Source organism: Sciurus vulgaris (genome assembly GCF_902686455.1).
Source record: "Sciurus vulgaris genome assembly, chromosome: X".
Taxonomy (NCBI): Eukaryota; Metazoa; Chordata; class Mammalia; order Rodentia; family Sciuridae; genus Sciurus; species Sciurus vulgaris.
Genome location: NC_136471.1, coordinates 130,105,317 through 130,124,331, shown reverse-complemented (window position 1 = coordinate 130,124,331; position 19,015 = coordinate 130,105,317). Strand labels below are relative to the sequence as shown.

Below are 19,015 nucleotides of genomic sequence, written 5' to 3'. Positions count from 1 at the left end.
GAGTTTTTTTTAATTGTAAACAAATGGGATACATGTTTCTCTATTTGTACATGGAGTCAAGGCATACCATTTGTGTAATCATAAATTTACATAGGGTAATGTTGTTTGATTCATTCTGTTATTTTGTCCCTTCCCCCCCACCCCTCCCACCCCTCTTTTCCCTCTATACAGTCCTTCCTTCCTCCATTCTTGCCCCCCTCCATAACCCTAAACCTAACCCTAACCCTAACGCTAACCCCTCCCACCCCCCATTATATGTCCTCATCCGCTTATCAGCGAGATCATTCGTCCTTTAGTTTTTTGAGATTGGCTTATCTCACTTAGCATGATATCCTCCAATTTCATCCATTTGCCTGCAAATGCCATGATTTTATCATTCTTCATGGCAGAGTAAGAGATTTTTTAAAATGAAAAAAAGATGATTTTTATCTGAGATAAGCTTAAACCCCATTTAGTTCCATCATTCAAGATGTGTGACATGTATAAAAACTTAAATTGAGCAACAAATGTACCATTCATCCTAAATTTAGAAATAAATATCATGCTTTTAGAATTCTGTTATTTTTTCTGTTATTTTTTGTGTTACCTAGGATTGAACCCGGGGGGTGCTCTACCACTGAGCCACACCCAGTTCTTTTTATTTTTATTTTGAGACAGGGTCTTACTAAGTTGGCAAGGCTGGCTCTGAACTTGTAATCCTCCTGCCTCAGACTCCTGTGTTACTGGTATTACATGCAGAAGCCACCATGGAGTTCCGTTCCTTTGAGAAAAATGATAGGTCAATGACTAGAGCATGTGAAAAAATATGTAAAAAAATATATAAGGTACAGATTATCATTTTAACTTATTTTAATGCACCTGTGTCAATATTTTTATTTAAAAAATTTTTAGTTGTAGATGGATACAACACCTCTATTTTATTTATTTATTTATTTTTTAATGTAGTGCTGAGGATTGAACCCAGTGCCTCACACTTGCTAAGCAAGTGCTCTACCACTGAGCCACCACCCCAGCTCACCTGTGTGAATCTTGTTGAAATCTTTGCAGAATTGAAAACTTGAGACTTAATGGATTAAAATAAAGCAATAGAGCTTGCTGTGGTAGTGCAGCAAGCCTGGGAAACTTACCAAAACCCTGTGTCAAAGTAACATTAAAAAGGACTGGGAATGTAGGTTACTGGTAGACCATATAAATTGCAAAGCCTAAAGTATTTACTACAGATTTCTATCCTTTGCACAGGTACAGTATTTTCCTGTTCTTCCTTGGTATCTCTAACCCAATATTCAAATTCCCCTTTGGGTTCTTAGATTATTAGCAGTTACTATTCCTTTTGTAGGTTAATTTTGAAGCTTTCTGAAGTGACTCTTTTCTACTTGCTCCACATTCCTTATCTTCACCTTCTCAGATTTGGATATGTTCCCTTTATTTCCTTTGTATGTCATATTTCTGGACACTTTTTATTCCTTCTTCCTAGCCTTAGCTTCCTGTTCAGCTCCAATCACACATGTACACACACACTCACACTCACACACCCCTACTTCTAGCCATGCTGAACTTCTTAGAAGACATACAAGATACCACACCTCTGAGACTTTGTATAATTTCCACATCTTGTCTGGAATAATTTTTACATTGCATCCTTTTTACCTGGAAAACTTTATTTTTAAACTTTTTAATCTAAACTTGTTCCATGTAGCATTCTCTAATCTCCCAATAACTCAAGTAGCACCTTGTAGGGGCTATGATAATCTAACTGCTTGAACAGATTAGCCTCTGAATATGTAGTGGCTTAGGTTTTGTTCACATAAAACCCCAAACCAGTGTTCCTGATGGGGTTTCGTTTCCACCACATATAGTCATTAATGGAACATGGAAGATAGATGCTCTTTAATCTTCAATATGAGATGCAAGGTTGCCTGTGTATCATTGCTCAACTGACAGGTGCTGGGAAAATGTGGAAGACTGAGTGGGAGGTTTTAAAGAGCCATGCCCCAAATTGAAGTACATCATTCTAGTTCCATTAACCAAAACTCTAGCTGTATCTAACTATAAGGGAACCTAGGAAATTTAGTCTTCTTGTGTACTCTGCCCCTAATGGACATCCTGGGTGGCCCTACCCTTTTTATAGCATTTATTCCTAGTGTGTTAGATTGCACTTTTGCTTTTAATTCTTAAACCTTCCATGAATACAAACCTTTTCTGTGTGACCTTATAATTCCTCCTGCAGGAGTTGAAGTATATTTCCTGCCTTATTGTCTGACTTGAACAAAGGGTTTGCTTTGGCCAATAGAACATGGACAGGAGTCACAGTATCAGTTTGGGTAGAAGAATGCCTTTATGGACATCGCACATATCTTTATTGCTTGTAACATTACTGTACGAAGTATTGCTTGGTGTAGCCTATTGGTTCTAGAAGCTAGAGCCACATGAAGCAGCACCATGTGGCAAACTCTAAGCATGAAAACTGATGATTACTGTTGTAAGACGCTGTGTTATGCAGCTTTATCATGGTAATAGTTGACCCATATAGATTACATTATAATTAAGTTCAGTATTGAGCAATGTCTCATTTATGAACTCTTTGAGGGTAAAACCCAATTGTATTATACCTCCTTTGTTCACAGTAGATAATATTTGGTGAATTATGAATACATCAGAATAAAGCCATACTGCATTCCACATGATGTCAAATATTGACAATCATAGGTATACCTGCTTCTGTACCTCATGCAACAGATTGGATGACTTCATCACTGCCTGTACCACTGCACACCTGGCAGGGAACTGCTGCCTTCCCCTACAGCTTGGCTCCCAGCCCTACATCTGGGCCTGGGTCCTCTCATTCTCAGACTTATTTTCTTTCCCTTTGGTTTTAGATGGAAAATATTAGTCTTTTCCAATTGTAAACATTATATCTATACTTCCAAGAGAGAATTGTAACTAATGCAGATAATCTTGCTAAAGATTATTATTTGACCTAAAGATTATTATTTTTTTCTCTCTCTCTCCCTCTCATTTCTCCTTTTTTTTTTTTTTTTTGATACCATTGATTGAACCCAGGGACACTTAATCCTAAGCAACGTCCCCATCCATTTTTATATTTTATTTTGAGACAGGATCTCACTAAGTTACTTAGGGCCTCTATAAATTAATGAGACTGAGTTTGAACCTTCAGTCCTTCTGCCTCAGCCTCCTGAGCCACTGGGATTACAGGTGTGCGCCATCACACCCAGCTATAGTTCTCTTTTTCAATACCACACTGGATGAGCCAATTTTAACAAATGGGTCTACAAGAACTTCCTTTAAAAGTTACATTAAATAGAGCACAGCTGTGAAAAAAAGGAAATCCTTTTTGTGATGATCTAGAAAGATCTCCAGATATATTTACTAATCGAAATTAACAAGTTACAAGTCTGTTTTAAAAGGTGGGCAAATTCAATATATATATATATATATATATATATAATATTTTCAAGTGTTTACATAAAAATTACTGAAAGAATACAAAAAATAAAAACAATTTTTGTACCTTCTGTAAAACAGTGGTTCAGAGGGTTATGTTGAGGGAGCGAGGTACACAGGGACCATGTCCCTGCCCAAGTTTTTCATTTTGTTTATTTTGATTTTTTTCCAACACTGCAAGAGAAGTTTATTTTGTTTCAATGTTACAAAAACATATATTTATTGTTAACATCACCAAAAGATAAATACCTTTTCCATAATTTTGAGTATTATCAAAACACAAGAGCCATAAAAAATCATATACAAAATTTCGATGACAACAGGCTGCCAAATGAAGTATTTAATAGATACCTTCAGCTGTAAGGATCTGTAAACTGAAAAGTTTCGGCATCTGGCATGTTACAAAGGTGGTTCTGTAGCTGTTTAGAATGTCTTGCTTCTAGTCGAAGCTGTCTAGTTCTCTCCTTCATAGTTTCTTGCTCTGCTAATTTTTCTATGCATTTCCTTCTTAGCCATTGTTTAAAAGCTCTCTCACACCCTTCTGTTCCTTTAAGGAAGAATAAGCATTCCTCTTGTTTTCTTAGTTCTTCTGTCTTCCTTTCTTTCATCTCCTCTTCATGTTTTTTCTTAGGCCACAATCGAAAAGCTTCTTGTGCATCTCTGCTTTCTTGTCTACTGTTCATATCTTCAATTTGCTTTGCTCACTGAATTCTCCTCATTTTTAGAATCTGCTCTTTTCTTTTGCAATCATGCTTTAAATACCATGTCATTCTCTTTTTTTCTTTTCTTTCTGTTCTTCTATTTTCCATTGTTCTTCCTCTTTCTTTATCCTTTCTCTCCTTTGTTCTAGCTGTCTTTGGAGTTCTTTTTGTCATGGGGAAAGACAATATGTTAAATTCACTGAAGATGTATTTGCAGACCATGTCTGGTGATGAGATTTTCCATGTCCTTTACTTCTATCTGGGTTGAGGGCTAAGCTTGGACAAGCCTTGGGGTTGGGTGGTAGCTGAGGGTCATCAGCCCATGACTCTCCTGTTGAGTGAGTGGCAGCGTGAATCTTTACTGCAGACTCTTCTTTCTTGACACTATTGAGATAGTAATTGGGAGATATGAGTAACAACTGCTGAGGTTCATTTTCTGTACTATTAGTATTATTAATGGGGGCCAAAACGCCTTGACTCTCAATGTTTTGTAAATTCAGAGGTTCAAACTATCCATCTTACTCTACCAGTATCTTCCTATCTTTGTTCTCTTCACAGTTTCCATCAGTAAGTGATAGCAGCACATTTTCTTTTGATTTTGAACCCTAGGGATATATTACCTTTTAACAAATAAACTAGAATTTCAAAGATACTAATAAGGTATCCACATAAATCTAAGGTTCAAAAAAACAGTAACAACAGATTTGTAACATGCTTTTTTTGAATATAAACAGTAGAGCTTTAGTGTAAAAATTTTTGAAAATATAGTACATATAAAGGAAAAGATAAATATGTGAAATTCCATCAGCCTGGTATAATCACTTAGCCTTCTCTGTTCTTTAACCTTTAATCTGTTTCACATAGGTAATATGAATACATAATTTTAAACTTAAGTTTTTACAAAATCTTATATTCCCACATCATGCCATTCTTTCTGAATATAAAATTAACAACTACATATACCACTATTTATTTATTTCCTATTTCATTAACATTTAGATTGTTTCCAATGTTTTACTTTAGATAACAAATTTGATGAATAGCTTTACAGTTAAGTCTTTGGATTTCATGAGTAAAGTTTTTAAAGACATACTGAGTATTTCAAAACTGATAAAAGTCAGAAGGTAGGTTGAGATGTCATTAAAATAGTATTTAAATTTTATGCTAAAATTTTGGGCATTCTAGATTCACAAGTATTAAAGTTGGCAAGCAGCGTTTGTCATGCAAGTTAACCTCATACCAAGACATAAGGCAGTGGTGAAGAGGAAAGTTTGAGTCATGGTAGATGGAACTTCAGGTGGATTTTGATCAAGTAGACTTAGTTTCCTTTTTCTGTAACATAGTAAAATAATGTGATATTGCTCTCTAAATTTAATTATCTTTCAAAAACGCCATCATTTTACAACAGAATGAGCAAATTCAAGGAAATTCATATATGAGAACTTAGAATAAACACTATTCAGCTGCAAAAAATTAATAAAGCAACATTCTATGCAGTGATAGAGAATGATCTCCAGGATATATTAAGTGAGGATATCAAGACACAATAGTACATATGCTTGTGTATCAAAGACATGTAAAAAAAACACAAGAAACTAAAAAAGTGGTATTAGAATTGAGAAGGAGTAGGAGATAAAGAAAATATACTTAGAGAAAGAAAACTGAGTAAAAGCTAGGTATAGCTGCACAGGCCTATAGTCCCAGCATGCAGGAAGCTGAAGCTGGAGGATATTTGGAGGCCAGGAGTGTGCATCTAGTCTGGCCAACATAATGAAACCCTGTGTCAAAAAAAAAGGAAAATTGAATAAATTACTATATCCCAAAATATGAGAAAATGTTGAAAAATCTACCCTTGATGGATGTATAAATTGCACAGTTCTAAGCTATAATTTCTTAGTTTTTAACGGTTTTGAATAAATGAAACATAAGAGATAGTTTAATATATTAAGGATATATATCAAAAAGTCTAATAAAATTCAGATCTCTAAAATTTTAATGATGATTTTTATTAGAAAATTAAGATAAAACTCAAAGAGCATGTATTTATAAAAATGATCTCTTTTTGTATAGAATTGAGTACTCCAAAGCAAACTTCCTTCAATTTTAATATCTGGATAAGGTCTTCTCTGATAGGATTATAAACAAAAATATGTTTTGTTCTCTAACCCTAGCAAGGAAAGCATGTCTGATGAATTTTTAAAACTTAAATTTTATTAATTTTTGACAGTATTCTTAAATACCTTATCATCTGACATCTTCCCACTTACCAAAGGGGATAACTTCATGGTTTTTTGAGGAGAATCACATTCTAGGCATCTATTGATGGATGTTTCCTTTAGGATTGTAATTTGATTACAGTGCTATTAGTTCATAATTTGGCTTTCCGGTTGAAATTATGTTGACAGGCTGAGGAATAGAGTGCTATTTAACTAAGTTGATGAACACATAGGAGGCAATAAAGTATCTGATCCTTCTCTACTGGTTAATCCTTTACTTTATCTCTCTTTGGTACTGTTGCAGTCATGTAAATTTTGTAAATTTCCATTTATTTGGAATATAATGATGTGCTAAGTAGTCTATTACATGTATACATGCTAACATTTTTGAAGGATCATCTGAACACAAGAAGATGTGTGCATAAAACTATGCTGGACATAATTCATAGTTTTACTGCTGACCTAGAAGTCATTTAAGAATTTTTGCTGTGTCCTAGGTCAGGAGTCAGAGATTGTCAGACTATAGTCTTTGAACCAAATATAAACCATTGCCTGTGTTTATATTGAGGTAAGAGTGGTTCTCATATTTATAAATGATTCTAAGAAATCAAAAGAAATTGGTCACAGTGGTTCACACCTATGATCCCAAGCTATTTGGGAAGTTGAGGCTGGAGTATGGCAAGTTCAAACCTAGTCTGGGCAAAGTAGTGAGATTCTGCCTCAAAAAAGTATATTTCATGATACATGAAAATTATGAAATTCGAATTTTAGTGTCCACAAATGAAGTGATTTTTGGAACATAGTTGTCAGTGCTTATTCATTTATATGTTGTTCATGGCTAAAACAGCAGAGTTGAGTAGTTTCTGCTGAGACCACATGGTTCATAGTCAAATATCTGCCCCTTTATAGAAAGTGTGCTGGACTCAATCCTATGTCATCAAATATCACAAGTGTTTCTTGTTGGAAAGGGAATTTCAAATGAATGTGTAGATAGAGATTTAGATATATATTTATTGTTCTGGGTTTTAAAAATTATGCATAAGTGGGGCTTTGAACAATATCACTTTGCACTTCAGATGTTTCTCTGTATGAGTGTACCTACTAAAAAGAGTGATTTCTCTCCCCAGATTTCAAACAACTTAAATAGGAATTGTGTTTTAAGTGTTTACGTTCTGCTCTTGTGCACCAAGAAGATATAGTAACTCACACATGTTATGCAGTAAAGGATTAAAAGCAAAGGATTGATGTAGTGGTTTCCCTTTGTCCACTGCTGGTTTTGCTGCTACAAGTAGATGCTCTGAAGGAAAGTGCAAAAACCACACTGGAAAAGTTGGCTTGCTTAAGACAATAAAAGAAAAAGAAGGGCATATTACCCCCAAGCTCAACCCTATAAGATTATGCAGTGACTACCTACTTCCATGGAAGTGGAGCATCCTCCATTAAAACATGGGTAGTTTATTTAAGGACACCTACACTTAGTAGGTAAGTGATTTAAATTACAGCTATGTTTTAAAGTAAAAATGTCTTTTTATATTTCTTAAGTTTATCAGAATATTTTAGTTGCAAAGAAGGAATGCTTGACTGTCAGTCTCTTAAATACTGTATTTCCAAAAGTAGGTGGTTCCTGGATTGAGGTTTATTGACTCAGGTCAACAAGGATCCAAAATTTTCCCCTTTTTCTTCTATGTCAGCCTTGGGCTTTATCACCTTATGTGTATAAAGTAGTTGCCACACCTCCAGGCATTATGTCGTTTTATAACTGGGTTCAGAAATGGGGTGGCTTGAGTATTATGAGCATTCTCCTTTTGTGGCTCTTACTTTTTTATCATGGAGGAACATCCTTGCTAGAAGCTGAGAATTTCTCCTTAGAATCTTATTGACCAAAATGGCCCACCTGTCTAAAGATCTTAACACTTAGAATCAGAGTTCTGGTAGAAGAGAGGAAAAAAGGAAGGGGAGTTGAGATGGCAGTCAACACACTTTTCTCCAATAATATCCCTGTTGTTCAGAAATGGACTTGGGAAACCACAACAAGGCTGTTGTTTTTACAACACTTGAATTCGGGAAGTAGCTAACAAGCATCCAACTGAATACTCAGATTCTTGTAGAAATATATTATCCTTACTGTTTTATGGCTAAGTTGAAAGTGTATTCATTAGGATGATATCAGCAGCAAGTAATAGAAAACACAAAAAATAAATAAAGAAAAGGACCATTTGTTATCTCACAAAAGAAATGTGGAAATAGGGCCATTTTGGGATTGTTTAACTGGATTCAGGGTCTCTGGCTTTTGACACCTTTTCGGTGTGCCATTTCAGCATTTTGAATGTCCCTCTTGTGGTTTCAGAATGGCTGCAATAGTTGCAGATACCATATTTTCACACAGAAAAGACCAAATGTGAGGAGAAGAGAGGAAGTTTGTTCCTTCCATGCCTCCCTTCCTGAGAGTGTGGAGAATTTTCCCAAAATTCGCGTAGCAGAGTCCCCCATTCTTGCGTTGTCCAGAATTGCCACCATATCCCAAATCTTTCCTAAATTTACTTGGTGTGGAGAATCACCATGGTTGCTGTAGATTAGCAGGCATTGGCAAGTTTGATCTATGGAGCAAATCCAGCCCACTACCTGTTTTTGTAAACAAAATTTTATTAGAGCACAATTCTGGCCATCACTTACATATAATTAATGGTTGATTTTTGCACTAAAATAACTGAGTTACATGGTTGCAACAGAGATCATATGGTCCATGAAGTTTAAACTACTTAGTATCTGTCCCTTTATAGAAAATATCTGCCAATCTCAGTTTTGGAGACCCAGTTGTTCTCAACTAGGGGAAGCTGTTGGGAAATGCCCCAGGGGAAATTTTAATTGTTTAAGATAGATGGAATGTAGGTGTGATAGGTACATGGTAGGAAGGGACCAGAGATGCTCATCATCCTAACATGATTGAGACACTCCTATAAATTGAAGAGCTATCCCACTCAAAATAGCAGAGGCATCTTACATTGACAAATAGGCTTATATGATCAAGAGTCAATTTTTAGCATGGAGAGGACCTCAGCACCCCTGCCAGCCCAGTCCATGTCCATCTGATGCCTCTGCAAAATTGAAACTCTGATTGGAAAGAAGGTGAGGAAATGACTGTTGGTTAGGCCACAAAGAGCATTGGCTCTGGAGAGCACAGAGGATTTGCTAAATTAATATCCAGAAGAGAGAGTTCCATGAGCACTAGATAATTATGGACTGACTCATCAGCTGATGATAGTGGTGACCTTGATAGGGAACAGCTCATAATGCTGGAGTTTTACACGAGTAGAAAATGTGCTTCCATGCATCCCATATGCTGCAGAATTTGAGTTTACAAAAACTGAAGAGGTCTTTTCATTTTGCTTTCCTGTAATGAACAAGTTATCTCCAGCAAGCATGTGTGAATCATATGATTGAAAGTAAGTTATTGAGGATAATCATAAAAATTAAGTAATTAAAATAATTTTTTTGTTTATTATAAAACTAATTAAGTTCATAGGCAACATTGTTTGAATGTCATATTGAAAATAAATTCAAAATCATGCATTTCTCATTGATTAAGGTGCAATAGTTCATAATAAAAATGTCTTAGCTATACTTTTATTCTGCATCTATAGTCATAACTATATAACTATATTAATGGAGACATAGTGATAGATACAAAATATATGCTTAATATTCCCATAAATGAGTAGGTGTACTCATATTTTAAACATAATATTGATGATTGTAGTACTCTGGTTTTTTTCCATCAAAATTCACTGTAAGAATTTTTTCTGCTGTTACTTAGTACACATGTACAAGTGTGTGTATATACACATGCACGCATACACATATAATTAAAACAAGTTTTACAAAATAGTATGAGTCAGAAACAGATTCTCTCCATTTTTATCCTTTTCCATATTCTTAATTCTGCTAATCATAGCCCACTGAAGTAGTTTCAATAAGTTGCAGCCATGTTTGAGAAACACTAGGGTGTGGATGTATGATCATTTACCCTTCTGGGAACTCTTTCCTCTTCTTGGAACTTGGCTTCCCTTCCTTTGAGAACTTCTTCTTTCCCTGGCCAACCATTGTGTACTAAAGTGTCTGCTGACCATTAGACCTCAGGGTCAGGCAGAACCAGTGAGAGCGCTCACCCCTAGTGTTTTGAACTTTTGCTGACAAAGGTCAGCTTGGTTCTTCTATATTGACAAACCTTTAGGAATGTAAGTCTGAAGCTCCCTGCAATTTAGGTGCCAGTTTCACGGGACTTCTGCCTGAGATCCTGAGCCAGCATCATGTGAGGTATTGGACAAAAGGACTCTTCAGGGCATCCATGCTCTGCATCCAGCCATGCGAGAGGTCAGTAGACTTTGGTAGGTTTACTCATGTAAGCTGATATTTTGTTCTTTCTTCATCTAGTCTAAGCCGGTTTCTGTCTTGAAAGGATTCTAAGTAAAATGCACTAACCAGTACAGAAATTGTCAACCCTGGAGATGGTCATGTACTGACTGGCAAAGAATATTCTCTTGCATTAGAAATGATGTAAGTTTTCCAAACCATATAGCCATTGCTCATCTCAGTGAGTCAGGAGATGTGAATGCATTAGAAGTGATAGAAGATAAACCTAATGTGTGTGTGTGTGTGTGTGTACATATGGTCACATTTGTGTAGATAGTGAAGGGGAAATATGAGAAGAGAGGGGAAAATAGGCAAGTGGGTTAGTTGGTTAGATGGGGAAGATTTATTGGGGAAAAATAAACATGTCATTAACAGAGAAATTCATTTTCCCCATAATTCTACTTGTGCTCTTCTTAGTATTTGCAGAGATAAGAGTACCTAACACTTGAGGGTGTGCTTTGGTGGCAAATAAACAATTTATACTTTGAATTGGAGGCAATCAGACTGGAATAAAAAGTGAAAAAGGAGGTAGACATTCTTGCTGTATAATATTCCATTGTATGATAATGCTGAAGATCTTCAATTTATTTCTCAGCATTCCTGTTGGTGCCTATTTGGGGAGTTTTCCATTTTGACAGTGAACAGCTTCTCTGATCATTCTTGTCCTTATGTGCATACGCCTAGAAGTAAAAATGGCTCTATAACTCTGTAACTATCTTTTGTTATCAATTACTTCCCCCCCTTAACAAGAATATATATTCCTTGTAAGAAGAGACTACCATTTTTGCTATTATCTAACCCCTACAATTATAGCGAATCTGTTGCATAGAAAGTGTACAGGCTTCTTGAACAAGTGTGAGAAGACCCTGGTTTTAATATTTTATTTTGTATTTCATTTGTTCTTTTTACACATACATGACAGTAGAGTCTTTTTTGACATATTATACTACATGGAGTATTACTGGAGTATAACTTATTAAGATCCCATTCTTGTTAACCTTTGAGTTTCAAACTGAATCAGGGTACACATGCGTAATAGCTTTGATTGGTCAGCCCATCTGATTTAATGACTTAAGGTAAATCTGCTGCAACTAAATGACCCCAAAATGTGTAATGTCTCCAAATTTGAAGTCATTTATGCCCTGCTGATGTAAAGTCTCCTCCAAGTGGTGATGCAAGGAACCTCAATTGTTCCTGTCCTATGGATCCATTATCTTCAGCAGCAGCTTCCATGTCTTCCTGCTTTTCTGCATAATGCAGGAAGATTTTGAAAGGGATGGTGGAGCAGATTGAAGGCAGGTAGAGGACTTGTGCTCATCTCATCAGGAGAACAGGTTCTGAGGTCAGGTCTATCCCCCGCAAGAGAGACAGGTAATTGTGTCACAAAGAGATGAAACTGATCTGGTAATGGACTGAGCAGTCTCTGTCACAGAGATTTCTGTGGAGTTCCAGGAGGTTTATCTTCATTCTTCTCAGAACATAGCTCACTATGTCCTCTGTCCTCTTCTGAGAGCGAGCAAATCCTCCATTTTCAGGACAATTAGGTTTCCCTACAACAGTTGCCTTAGACTGCCACATGTCTCTATGTTCTGTATTCTCCTATTGAATTTTGGCAGTAGAATATGTCATTCTTATACTGGGGAAACTTTGGAATATAGATACAGCCAGTTCTACTTTAATGCAGCATAAGCATTATTAAAATTATGACACTCTACAAAAGAAAGCACCAGGCTGACAGGAGCAATGGTTGAAGGGCACAACACTTAAAATACACAAAACCTTTGCCAGTGACACATTTTTAAAAGAAGCAAGCTAATGGTAATGATAACAGTTTTGCATATGTTGAATGATTGGGAAGTATGTAATACTATAATATATATATCCCATTCCCTTGAAAAGAACTGAAATTTGCTTGTGGCAGTGGATGTTGGAAGAGTTGCAGATACTGAGTTACTGTGAAGGGGTGGAAGAAAGATGCTCAGAAATTAGAGGGGAAGTTTTAATACTAGATGGGAATGGATATTGCTTCTCATACATGCTGTGGACTGAGGTAGCTGTCTTATTGAGGGAGGTGTGTGTTTGTACACACGTGATTATTTCGTGTGCACCTCTACAAGTCTGTTTACCTGGGTGTAGTTTTCTACATTCATAGCACTTCTGTCAGATGAAATTGTGCATAAGTGAACATGAGATTTGCATTGTACTTAAAGCATTCCCTAATGTATTAATCCCATTGAAACGATTTCTCATTTGTAAAACAAGTGTTATAGCTAAACTGACTGTACCAGAATTATGCAGGTGGTTACAAGTAGGTACACTGTGGTATCTCTTTGTTGCGATGAAGTTCTAATTAGTGCATGCTGTTCTCTATGTGAATGTTTTTTTACCATGTTTTTGACCACCATCATTCTCAGAGTAGATAATCTGCTTCTAGGTAATGAATTCACTGTAGTTTGGAAGCTACTATTGCTGGTGTAACATGCTGTTTTCTTTCTCTTTGAGGCAGATGCCTCTATATTCTTTTCTTTGTAGCATTTTCTCCTCATTGATAATCAACACAAATCATAAATAACCCTTACTTCAATAGTTCCTCTGTGGCTTTCATTCCATTTAATCTACAGATTGCTCTTTTCCTAATATTGCTCCAAGATATAATTATTTTCTTCAAGAGGAAGGCAGAAGGATTTCATGTTCTTTAGAATACCAATGTGTAGAAAATAAGTGATAATTTCTGGTACAAAACAGATAATTTTTATATTGCCTTATTTTATTGACTCTGGAAGGATGTTCAGGACCTTGTTTATTAGTATTATTATGAATACTGGTAATAGCAATGCTCTTTGTATTGTTAATTACAAATATTAGCAATGTTGATAGTATTAGAGTATTACTAGTATTGTTACTAATATGAATATTAATGCTATTACATGGTTCTGCAATTTTACTATTTCCTACTATTTATATTAGTAATTACCACTTCCTGAATGTATGGGTGATATTACTCCTAAATACAATGCCTGTTGTTACTGCTGCTGTGGTTCTATAACAATGTATCAAGAGCTTACTGAGTCCCAGGCACTTTTATAAGCATTTCATAAACAGTATCATAGGTATTTTTTCTTTACAACAACCCAGTGAGATGGGTTATATTGTCATTCCCACTTCTCAGAGGAAGAGGTCACCAAGGGCCTAAAAGGAGAAGTAACTTAATCAAGGAAGAAGCAGAGTCAGGATTTGACCATTGCTCCAGAGTCCCTATTTGTAACTACTGTGTGTACTGCAGGAGTGAATGCCTCTCAGATATGCTGTTATCATTTGCCTCCTGTGATCACACAGAGCTACCTTTTAAAATAATAATGCTATCTCTTTTATGGAAAAATATTATTTGTATTTTGTTGCATTTTATATATTTCTAGCTATACAATCAAATAATAATCATCTCATCTCTAACAATGTGAATGTTAGTGAAAGTAACTCATCCACCTCGTGTTTCATTTTTTGGCTCTGGGGATGGAACCCAGGACGTTGTGTGGGCTAGGCATATGTTCTACCATAGAGATATACCCCCAGGCTTTTCTACTCTTGTTTAAAAGAGAATGATTTTTATCACCACTACCAAAGGAAATACAGCCATTAAGCATTCCAAAAGTTTTCAATAGCCCTCTTTCTAGAGAACCATCCTGCTATATCTTCCCTTCTTCCTTTGAACCCATGTTACCTGTGAATTTTGTTTCTGAATTAAATGGATATGATTTACTCAAAACAACAGTAGCTGTTGTGAAATGTCAGAGAATGTAAAAAATCTGCATTGTAGGGGTTAATCTTAAATTGCAGATGAACTAGTTATTTTCCTCCTAGAATAATCGTTGTAGGGACTGATGACTAATTTTTGGTGGCACAAATAATTAACTCTAGGGTGGCGATTGCTTTCTCATATTTAACAGTGTTTATCCAATTGGTAACTATATAAAACTCAGGCTTAATCAAGGTAGGGTTGTGTGGTGCATTTTGGACAACCCAGTATCAAACCCAAAAAAGCTGCTGGTGGTTTCTAGGGAGAAGATAAAGAGCCTTGTAGGAATAAAGGCTTTGAAATTACTGCAGCACCTTCTCCTTGGAATAGACATGGTTGCTTGAGGCATGGTAGTTGGCAGAACAGATCCCCCACTCAGAATATAGTAGTAAATTGGATCCAGACTTTTCTAGAAGCAGATGCATGTTTTTTGTGACTTGCTTCCTGTTTATCATTTTCAATGACATTTACAATTAGTGCCCTTGAAACTGAGGACCACAAGTGCCAGGGAGAGTTAGTCTGTGTAGCAGTGAGTCACAGTGGTGATAACATATGCTTTCGGAGTCACTGCCCACCACAGACACCCTGACAGCAGCATCTGGGGTTTATGCAAAACTGGGAAGACTCCTCTGCTTTCACCCCTAGCAGGTGAAATGTCCTTTTGTGTGTTGAACACGACATTTTGAGGTTAGGGAGATTCCTTCTTCACCTAAGGTGATCTGCTTATGTTGCAAAACAGTGAAATTTGATATATTTATTTTCCCTCTAATCACAAATTTTGTGATCAGCTGTAGAATTTACCTATATATATCTTTAGCTTTATGAATTTCTTCACTATTAAAATGTCCAGATTGATTGTGTTAAGAATCACCCTTTATCTTATAGTGAATATTTTACTAGTAACATCGTTTGGACTGCCTCTTATATTACATCATGAAAAAAGGAGGAATTTGCCAGTGACTCGGGAGGCAGAGGCAGGAGGATCGAAATTTTCAGGCTAACCTCAGGAACTTAGCAAGACCCTGTCTCAAAATAAAAAGTAAAAAGGGCTGGGGCATAGTAGAGTACAAGTACTGCAAGGAAAAAAGTGGAGAAGGAATGAGAGAAGAGAGGGCCCAGTTTTTGTATATAGGTAAAACTGAGATCGATGGTTCGAATTAGGGACTTGTGCCTCCCCAGTGCATGAGTAGCCCTAAACAGAGATATCCCAGATTCCTTGATATTTGTTGTTGAGATTTCCCCAGGATGTTGAATAAGATAAACTTTTCCAATTATTCCTTCCCCTTATCTGGAGTTGTGTTCCCTCCATATTGCCTGTTCTTTGAGCCCAACATTTTTTGTGTATTAGCCCATTATTATTTAATTATTCTTGACAGTCATAATTTTTCACAATTGAATTTCTTAGTTTCAGTGACCATTTGAAAACAAAATAGTGGTGCTTGAGACCTTGAAGTGTTAAAGTTCAGTTTTGATATCAGCTCTCGTTATAAGTCCCCTCACCTAAGTGAATTGTACCCATCAGTTTTTTAATTTGGTGCCAGAAAGTGTTTACACTAGCCAATGCACAGGATTTCTTCTGTCTCTGAGACTATCACTGTTCAGAGTGACTTCATGTGCTCCAGTATGTGCAGATTCTAAGAAAATACCACCATATTAATTAAACTACTCTTTCGTAAACAACCACTAAATGTTAATGGAAACATACAAAAGGCACGGAACTGCCTTTGATTACTATTTAGCAGTTTCACATTAGCAAGACTGAGAAGTGGTGAGGATTCAAGGGAATTAGGATTGTAGTAATAATTGTCAGGGGTCCTAACATTTGGCATACACGAACTACTTTTATGATCTCATAGGATTTGGTCTCATAGAAGTGGTTTTGTGCACACACTGTTGTCTTCAATTTGAGAGAAGCTGGTTGGATGGTAGAATTTTAAGCAGGGGTGAATATCAAGAGGTTTCTCTTAGGTCTGGAAAAATTCCTAAGGGAGCCCATTTGACTCAGGGTTTTAAAGACTTCTGTGATTTAAGTTTGTAAGTTGTTCCTGCAGCCTGTGGAATGGTTCTGAATTGCTTGTGAAATAATTCAAGGTGGGGACAGAACAGTTGCATTTTATGGGAAGATAATATAAAGGACTTTCCATCTGAAGCTCCTGTATCCAAAAGCTAATTGGGATCATGTGACATGTGTATGACATGAACAAAGATAATGTGATTTTATACATGCACGTAATTTAAGAAAATACAAATTAGTCTTCTGGGAGTAAATAGAAATACACCATCTCTGATGGGTTATAATGTTTTTGAGTAAGTCAGTGCCTCTCAATGTGTGTGAGGAGAACAATTGCACCCTTAAGGGACCTTTGACAATGTTCAGAGACATCATTTTTGATTGTCACAAGTGAGAGGGTGCTACTGGTATCTAGTGTATGAAGGCCAGGAAAATTTTGCTTTATGTACCTTTCAATGAGCAAGACAGCAACCCTGCAACAAAAATGACCTGGCCTAAGAACAATCTGAAGGGTAGCACTGCAATATTGAGAAATGTGTTCTAAAGGTTTCCATGTGGAAGAACCACACGTGGAAGGTGTATGGGACCCTGAATGAAATAGTACAGCAAAACACCCTTATTACCCTCCCTACTCCAATAATTTCACTGGACTTAGATAATAAAAAAGGTAAACTTTGAGTTAATGCACTTCTACTTTAGAATCATTCTGTTACGTCAAATAGCCTCTCTGGCTAGATTCAAAGCTAGGCTGAAACATATTCCTGCAATATTATCAGAATACCATATATACACAACTTAAGTGAATGACATGCATCCTTACTGTGGGGCCATCAGACACAAAACAGAGTAGTTTAGGAAGCTTTTTATATGCTCAGATTTGAAATGGGGAAACAGACTTTATCAGAGAATAAGTAACTGTAAGTTTCTAAAAGTTATTTTGCACCCTTTTGAAATTTTTAGAGGGAAAAGACACTGATTCTTTATTAGGTCTTATTTCACTTCAAAGTATTTCTTTCATCTTCTTTGACATAGTACTTCCCTAATACAGCTATTAAACCTATTATTCATGATGAGTCTTGTATATTAACACATACTCGAATGTAGCTTTCTGATGCCATGAGACAAGAATTTTAGGAAAAATAATAAGGAACCTAGGAAAAAGAATATATGTATATGTGTGTGTGTGTGTGTGTGTGTGTTTGTGTGTGTGTATGTATGTATATATACACACATATATAATTTATATTAGATTACCAGCAGGGGGAATTAAGAAGTAATTAGCGTAATCAATAAGAAAGGGAAAATATTTTTTAATGTATGATCGCCTTAAATAGGACAGAAAGAGTTACTGAGGTGGGTTACTAAGGCGTTGGTTTTATTTTCTTGGTGATCACTGTCTTTGTCATGTATTTGAGATTTCACAGGATTGAAGAGACCAGAAATTGCTAAATATCTTTTTGTGGGTGTATCACATATACATTAAGATATAACATACTCCAAAAATAAAAATAACCCAATCAACAAATGGGCTAAGGATATGAACAGACACTTCACAGAAGAAGATGTACAAGCAATCAACAAACATATGAAAAAATGTTCAACATCTCTAGTAATAAGAGAAATGCAAATCAAAACTACCCTAAGATTTCATCTCACCCCAATTAGAATGGCGATTATCAAGAACATAAGCAACAATAGGTGTTGGCGAGGATGTGGGGAAAAAGGTACACTCATACATTGCTGGTGGGGTTGCAAACTAGTGCAGCCACTCTGGAAAGCAGTATGGAGCTTCCTCAGAAAGCTTGGAATGGAACCACCATTTGACCCAGCTATCCCACTCCTTGGCCTATACCCAAAGGACTTAAAAATCAGCATACTACAGAGATACAGCCACATCAATGTTCATAGCTGCTCAATTCACCATAGCCAGATTGTGGAACCAACCTAGATGTCCTTCAGTTGATGAATGGATAAAGAAACTATATATGTACCATGGAATATTATTCAGCCATAAAGAATAATAAAATTATGGCATTTGCAGGCAAATGGATGAAATTGGAGAATATCATGCTAAGTGAGATAAGCCAATCTCAAAAAACCAAAGGACACATGATCTCGCTGATAAGTGGATGATGACACATATGGGAGTTGGGAAGGGGGCAAGAATGGAGGAAGGAGGGACTCTATAGAGGGATCAGAGGGGTGGGAGGGGTGTGGGGGGAGGAAAAAATAACAGAATGAATCAAAAACTATTACCGTAGGTAAATGTATGATTACACAAATGGTATGCCTGTACTTCATGTACAAACAGAAACAAGATGTATCCCATTTGTTTACAATAAAAAGGAATTAATAAAAGAACAAAATGAGCCAAAGAATGAATAAATTCAGTGGTTAAAAAAAAAGACATAACGTTTTGCCA

General features: G+C 36.2%; 1 protein-coding gene and 1 pseudogene across 8 annotated transcripts in view; one reads left to right on the top strand and one right to left on the bottom strand.

Annotated features, from left to right (window-relative positions):
• Positions 1-19,015, top strand: part of FRMPD4 (FERM and PDZ domain containing 4) — a 912,953-nt gene that overhangs the window by 330,287 nt on the left and 563,651 nt on the right. The gene's annotated exons all lie outside the window — the stretch shown is intronic.
• Positions 3,588-6,418, bottom strand: LOC306651162 (coiled-coil domain-containing protein 181-like; annotated as a pseudogene). The gene is made up of 2 exons: positions 6,404-6,418; positions 3,588-4,768 (listed from the first exon to the last, which is right to left on the bottom strand). The product of its transcript is annotated as a coiled-coil domain-containing protein 181-like (transcript).